The following is an 8,581-nucleotide window of genomic DNA, read 5'->3' as shown; positions in this document are numbered from 1 at the left end:
TTAAAATATGTATTCTTTGATGCATAAATGATTGACATGTTGCATGCCTTGGTGCATAATACTTAAAGGCTTAAGGCAAGTCGACCCTTCTTTATTATGATGATGCATGATGATAGGGAGGCTTAAGTTAAGCTATCCTGATTATTCCTATTGATGGTTGATTATACTGAGATGAGCGCATTGCATGTATTCTAATATTGTTATTGCCCAAGTAAACTAGTTAGAAGTTGTTGGTACAATGACATTGTAACACCCTAAACACGATTGGGCCTAAAGTGCCACATTGGGCTACTGAGGTTACCCCTAATTTTGAAAACCTACTCATTCTCTTTTTAATAATAGTGAATAGTATCATAATAAACATAATTAACAGTTATCAAAACACTTTACAAAAAACTGAAGCTTTGTGACATAATTTAAAACCAAAATAATACAAACTTTAAGTTTAACAAACCGAATACATGAGTAAGGTTTTGTGAATACATATGCCCACTAAAGCTACAATACATTACTCTGAAAGAGATACTGGAAGTCCTGCTACGCTGGTACTCCTAAAACTGATCAAGCTAATAACCTGCCAACGAAAAACATCCGAAGGTTGAGCTTACAAACCCCAATAGTATAATCACATCTACAGCAGTAATAAGAGTTTCATAAACATAATCATGCTAAATCTATGGTACTAAGCAATAGGACATACGTGATCTTGATCAAGTACTGCTTATTTAAGGCTTAATTGTCCTATCATTAGGGTAGGATCTCATGCTTCCCTTAATCCTCTGCTAAGGGCTTCGCCATGAGTACACCTCTAAAGGGTCCTAACCCTAATGATTGTAACTGTTACGCATTATTAAAATATGATATTGACACTCATGTGTATTACCTAAATGCAACACTGACTCTGTTGTATATTATTTGAATGCAACACTGACTTTGTTGTGCATTATATAAATGCAACACTGACTCTACTATACAACACACAATCATCAAACATATAAACTGAGGTAGGCATCAAAGTGTCGCTCACCCCTCTAACCTACCTAAAACACCCTTGGGTATCTGAGGTAAGATCCGGAGTACATCGGAAGTGTACACCCGCCAACTTACTCCGTCGAGTCTTGGAGCATATGCGCCCAACTAGCATCTGAAGTGCCTTGGTAGTGACTGGTATATACTTGGACATTTTAACAAAAAAGATAATTATCATATTGCTAAAGTAACTCAGGCGTCAAGACTATTTTCTGAGTGTCACGCAAAAACTAATTTTATGATACTTATCTCTTTAAATATTTTAAGCTATTATTGTTCTCGTTTACTTCTCTCCCTAGATGTTATCTCGCAAGTTCTTTCATCAAGAATGTTATGCAAGGGTTTATTAGTTTGTTCTACTGATAGTCTGTTCTAGTCTGATTGTTCACTAACTAAGAGCATTTTAGTCATTTTTAATCTCTATGTATTTTATGAATTTAACGACGATATTGATTCTTCTACTCACTAGCTGTGTTATTTATTGGCCCAGTGCTTGACCTGAGTACATTACTAAAGAGCGATGTTATAGCCTTTGTTACTACATTTTCCCTCAATTCACCCTTGAATCGAAGGACATCTGTATGTCTATCACTCTGTTACTCTTGCGGTTCATAATTCTGGTGATTCATAATTTGATTATTTGGTCATATCGTTTATTGGTACACCCTCTGCAATGATCCTTTACTCTTAGATATCCGTTATGCGCTCAACTGAAGATACTTGGATGTTTTATACCTGCTATGGTTACTCTGGTTGTAACTCTCTCCTACGAGAGTTTCTAGGCCTCTTTGGCCATTTACGTCCCCCACAGACTAAGTTCTACCAGTATGGACCATATTTAGCTCTTATGGGCCTAAAACATGTCAAATATAACTATCCAAAGTAAGTAGTATCGATACCCTAGGGTCAAGTATCGATACCCCTATGAGTATCAGTACCAAAAATGCATTTTGTTTCTAAAAATTAGGCCAATATTGATATTGTCACCCTGAGTATCGATACTATAAAGGTAATATTGATACTCTCCCCAACAATATCGATACTCCCTACTAGAAAACCTTAATTTTTGCCTCAATTCAACCAATATCAATACTCAAACCCATAAATGATTTGTTTAGGCTCGATAAACACCCAAAAATCATCCCAAATGTCTTATTTTTGTTCTTGATCATGTACTAATATTGTGGGTAGTTATTTAGGGTCTTAAAGTTTTATAAAAACATATGTTTTACAATAAATTCATCATCTATGGCATGAATAAAATATAAAACTTAAAATGCTCAACCACCAAAATCTCAACAAAACATTATGCTTATGAAAGCCTTAGCATTCCAAAGGATTAGAAATACACTACCTTGGTTAGAAAATCCTGAAATTAAGCTCCTTTAGTTAGCTACCACTCTTCTCCATAACTTGGATGAAAATCCCCATTTTTCTCTTACAAACAAGAACCCAAGGCTTTAAATCATTAAAGAAATGTTACTGGAGGGATTAATAATAAAATTGAAGCTTAAAAGAAGTGAGAAATAGATCAAAGGACTCACCTTCAACTAAGGCACTTGGAGAAGTTTTGAAAATGAAGAGAAAAATGAAGGAAATGAGAAGAATAGATATATAAAAACCCTCATCTATTAAAAATGGGCTAATTACGTCGTTGATCACTCCTCATCTTTTCACTATTCAAAATCTCTTTTTATGGAAAATTGTGCCCAATTTCGACCTAATTAAGCCCAAAAACTTCAATTATGAAATTTATGGGGTCCATATATCTTTTGGCTAAACTCAAAACTACCAACCTGAAATTTAAGGTGTTACAGGCATGCCTAAGGTCAAGCAATTGCATCTTAGTCTCTTGAGATCGTTCACCTTAGTGGAGCAACTCCATGACGGTGTTGACACTTTGGTACATTTGGACCTATGGGTTCGTCGCACTTTGGTGCAGTTGGACTTTTGGGTTTGTCTACTATAACGAAGCGATTCCACATTAGTATAACATTTTGGCTCATGTCATCTAGATAGACCCCTATTAGAGTTTACTTTGGGTGTCTTTGATAAAATTTCATGATATACATGCATCTACTAATAATGAACATATGCATGATATACATGTGCTTGCTAATGATGATTACATGTCTGATATACATGTACTTATTGCTAATGATTATATGCATGATATACATGCTTCTGTTAATAATGATTATATATATGATATACATGTGTCTACTAATAATGATCATATGCATGATATACATGTGCTTGCTAATGATGATTACATGCATGATATACATAGGCCTGTTAATAATGATTATATGCATGATATACATAGGTTTGTTAATAATGATTATATGAATGATATACATACACCTACTAATTGTTATCATATGCATGACATACCTACCCTTGCTAATGATGATTACATGCATGATATACACGTGTTTGTTGTTAATGAATATATGCATGATATACATGTCTGCTAATAATGATTATATGCATGATATACATGTGCTTGCTAATAATGATTATATGCATTACATGCACCTGTTAATAATGATTATATGCATGATATACATGCGTCTGTTAATAATAATCACATGCATGATATACATGCGCTTGCTACTGATGATTACATGCATAATATACATGCGCTTGTTGCTAATGTTTATATGCATGATATTCATGTGCATGTGAATAATTATTATAAGCATAAACTTTTACCCATGTTGATGATATAACTAGATACATTATTTGGGATAAGACAATTGTCAGGTCAATACATAATGATGAGACTAATATGATAAAACTACTTTATTGGATTAGAGGAATATCTTAGATTGGACAATTTATGCCTACAACATAATGAACTTAGAGTTACTAAGATCAAGAATATGATAAAATGGGTGAGGTAATTTGATGAGAAAAAACATGGTATCCTTTAGATCTTGGGTAAGTATAATGAACCCGATTGATAATGATAAGATTATGAGAATCATTGATTAATGGCTTAAATTCATAAATGGATGACATGTTGACTTTATTAGAGTCGTGAAATACAATAAAGTCTTTGTGTACTCACTGGGCTTAATAGCTCACCCTTTTAATTATTACCTCTACAAGTTCATGTTTCAAGGATCACAAACAGAAAACGATGTCATCAGAGGAGTCTCAGTGGGAGTACCAAAGTACAACGATGAGAACTTGAGTGGGCATGTAGAGATTATGATTTTATTCGAGTCTGCTGTAAATTGTTTATTTAAGTATTTTGGTTTTCAAATAAAGAAGCTAGCTCTGCCTTTTATAAATGCTTAGTTTTTGATATACCGAAATTATTGGTTTTTAACTTTTAAGTAATTGTATTTTTTTTAGTCTTGATTTGTAGAATCACTTCGGTGATCCAATGTGACTAGGGATGGGCATGGGTCGGGTTTTTGGTCCACCCGACCTGAGAATTAGGAGTCCTCCACCCGAGACCCGACCCGACCAAAATAAGTTTTCACCCTACCTGATATATAACTTAAAAACCCGACCCGACCCGACCCGAAATAAAAAAATATATTTATTCAATAAAAACAATGACTTAATTGAAAAAAAAATAATATATAAAGGGGTATTATTGTAATTAAATATTTAAGATAAAATTATATATTTTTTTGGGTCGGGTATTTTTTACCCTAAACCCGAACCCGACCCGAACATCACATTAAAAAAAATTCGACCCGAACTCGATTGTTTTTAAAAAAAAATATGACCCGATCGGGTCGGGTCGGAACCCGTCGTGTTCGGGTTCCATGCCCATCCCTAAATGTGACATTGTCGATTTGGATTTGATTTTTGGGCCAGTTGAGGGTGCTACATTCGCCTTCTTGGAAAAGACATGCTTCTTAGGCTTAAGATTGAAGGAAATGACCTGCATTTTAGCAGCAACTCTTCTCTATGCTGTGTTCGTGGCAGGTTTCAATCTATTTTTCTGTAGATCTTTCTTAATATTGAGCATGTCTCGAGGCAAATTGATCGACTAGAATAACCTTTTAATTTCATTATCCACGTCCATAATTACCCTGGGATTGTTGGGAAAGACGATTTCATTGTGAGACTCAAAATCAAATAGATGACAAGTTATACCAACATATTTCAAAGCCTGCAAATTCTGTATCAGATTCACATATGCATCCTTCAGATCTGTAAGAAGGATGCTCTGTAGATATTCTTGAATCAAAACGATGAGTTCATCTCTATTTTTCACGTCATGCTTAGCCTGCAAACATATATACAAAATTACAATCCTTTAAACTAAGCAATGTTGGCAATGCCTATTATAAGTTTAGAGAATCAACAAAGTAATGTCACCTTAAAAGAGAGATTTTTCTGTCAAAATTTACTTTTGAATTTTTCTTCAAACCCTCATAGGCATCTCTATTTCCATTGACATCAACATAACATGCTTCATTGATCTGTTGTGGTGTGAATGATTGCCTTCTCTGCAATAATGAATACATATTTTAGGGCGGAAAGATGGTTAAAATTTTCAGCTTCTTAGAAAACACTTCTATTTATTCAATAATATCTGATAGTAATGTCAACAGAGAAAATAAACATCTATAAAGTCCATAGAAACATCAACTAGCTCTTTTTCAAGATCTCAAAATGCGAATAACCCGTGACATAACTTCTTTAATGTAAAATCAATTCTTTGATGTAAAATCAAATTGGCAAACATAATTTCTTGACAATAAATGATATAGTAGAATCCCAAACCTAAAATTCCCTTTCAGGGAGCTTCGAATAATGTTTACAAAATTGTAAAGGATGCCTATATTTTCAACTTAAAAACGCTACTTAAGGAATACAACAATGGTTCATTAAGGAGCTACCGGTTGCTATTCCAAACTCGGATCCCAAAAAGACTTGAATCAACTACTCTAAAAAGAATCTAAAGCATAATTGAATTTTCTTGAATTAGCAACCATGAGAAGTTCAGGGTAAAACTATCACAACTTTGATGTAATTAGAATAAATGTAACACCTTAAATCAATACAACACAGTCAACCAATTAGGATGTCACACATAACCACCGAAGTGACTGACCAACATTTTCTTACTTTCTCAGACTTTAAAGAATAAAACACCATAAAATAAAAATAAAACATAATAAAAGCTTTACATTGGGGAGCTTTCAGAAATAAATATTTACATTTCAAAATAATACAAATCAACTTTACTGAATCTACGACTCAACTGGATAATAATGTTACAAATATACACACCATTTAAAAAACGCTAAGACATACTCTGATATGCTCTGGACCTAGGTCACTCTACTGCTTCACCTAGTTTGTGTAAGGAAATAAATTTCAAACGCTGATCTAACTAGCTTAGTGCCACACTAACAACTAAATCATACTAATTGTACATCACTGAAAGACTCAAGCTATCAATTCTAGTGCTCTTCTCTAGTGAGTATACTTGTATACTCACTCTCTACTCTATGGTAGACATCATGGTGTTGTTAAGGGTTCTGCATCTTAGAGCTCACACACTCCTCTAGTCTATCGAGGTTGGTTGCCCAGAATCTCTGCATCAGTCAACCCCCTCACTAGCCCACTCCTTGAATGTCGGACCTTGCACCCAAGCTAATTAGTTTAAACTGTCTTGCGCACTCCCTAAGAATATATCCAGATTGAAACTATACTTTCGACTCTGCTATCTTTTCTAAAAAAACTCGAGTATCCTGTTCATTTCCCAAGCATTCAAATAAGGATAGTCTTGTTTGATCCTATTTTATTCTCGTTTCTACATTTAAATTAATCATAATTATTGTTCTCACTTTTAGTCTTATTTGGGGTAATAATAAGATTTGGGGAAACCTCACTTGCTTCTAATAATTTTCCTTTACTAAACGCATAAAACATCCTTTTAGTATCGATTCTAGCCTTATAGTATCAATACTCTCTCTTCAGTGTCGATACCCAACCTAAGGTATCGATACCATAACTCTTAATTGCCTTAAAGTAAAAGGGAGTATCGATACTCACGTGGGAGTATCGATACTAGGGACATTGGGTATTGATACTCCCTAAAGTACCAATACCAAAATGGCATTGTGGAATCCTGGTCTCAATACCAAACCCTCAGTATCCATACCCCTTGAAGGGGCATCAATATTGCTTCTTATAAACTCAATTTTAAGCTTCCCTCAAGAACAATATTCGATATTGGTTCATGCAATATTGAAACTGGCCTTTTAAAATGCTCTATTTGGTCCCGAAATTTACCCCTTAACTCCCCAAAATACCTACCTTAAGGTTTCCCAATTAGTTATTAAGTCTTATATGATTTTAGGGGTCATAAATAAAGCTTAAAACATGCTAAAAACATCAAACATTAAATCTACTATGGAATTCTACTTAACATACTTAAATCTTAACTTTCTAACTTAAACCCATTTCTAATGATCTACAATTGGTATAAGGAAGCTTTGAGTGTGTTACCTGATTGCTTTGGCTGCTAAAAACCTCTCCAAATCAACTAGTGGTCCTCTTTTCTTTCCCTCTATCTTTTGAACTTTCTCCCACCTCTTTAGATAAACATATACAAGAAAAATGGTTTACTAGCTTATCTAAGACTTAAAACAAGGTTAAGGATACTCCAAGCAACTCAAATTTACTATAATAAACTTGAATCCTTTGATTCCCTTAACCTTCCTTAAAAACCCATTTTGAAAACTTAACCTAAAATCTAAGATTTGGGGCTTGAAATGAAGCTTGAGGAAGGAGATTAAGACTCTTACCTTGGTTGATATAAACTAGGCTTTGGGTTAAATTAGCTTCTACCTTTATCTTGCTCTTTAGAAGGAAAAAGAAGAGGAAATAGAAAGATATTTTAAGGATTGATGGTTTACCTAAAATCCTCTAATTATAAGGGGTTTTTATCCTTTAAAACCAACAATGGGAAAACTACACTTTTGGTCCCTCTTCTTTTAATACCAAGTTAAATCCACCACTTACCTTTAACTCTTGGTCCAACCTTAAGCCCAATACTCTTATAAATTGGTCCTGAAAATCTAATGGGCTCTACTTACGGGTTTCAGGTTGATCCGAACTATTAACCCAGAATTCAGGGTATTACAAAAACAATATATAATGGAAAAGAAGATACATCACATGCTAATTGAAACAATGAGCAAGAAACTTTAAAAGACTAATGTAACTTGTAGGAGGATTTCTCTGTTATTTGATAACGTCAAAAATTTCTCCTATTCTCCTATTCTCCCATTCTCAATTAGTTTATAGTCATGGCAGCGTGCGGAGAAAGGGAGTTTGAGAAAAAGACTAATTTTACCGACGAAGAATGGATGGTTGTTGTTGATAACCTTAGAAAACCAGTATCGAGAAAAGCCTTAATATAGGTGTTTAACCATTATGGAAATGTAACATCAATTTTTATCCCTCTGATAATATGGATCGTCTCAGATGAAAATGAATAACGCTCGGATTAAGGTCAAAATAAATCTGTTTCGATTTCAAAATTCCCCTCTTGGTACTCTGGATTGTCTCA

General features: G+C 34.1%; 1 pseudogene; it reads right to left on the bottom strand.

Moving 5' to 3' along the window:
- Window positions 1-508: 508 nt before the first annotated feature.
- Window positions 509-5,522, bottom strand: LOC120199956 (annotated as a pseudogene).
- Window positions 5,523-8,581: the final 3,059 nt, after the last annotated feature.

Source organism: Hibiscus syriacus, unplaced genomic scaffold (genome assembly GCF_006381635.1).
Source record: "Hibiscus syriacus cultivar Baekdansim isolate YM2019G1 unplaced genomic scaffold, ASM638163v2 tig00005856_pilon, whole genome shotgun sequence".
In the NCBI taxonomy this organism is placed as follows: Eukaryota; Viridiplantae; Streptophyta; class Magnoliopsida; order Malvales; family Malvaceae; genus Hibiscus; species Hibiscus syriacus.
Note: the sequence above shows the minus strand (reverse complement) of the source record. Positions and strands in the feature narration are given on the sequence as shown.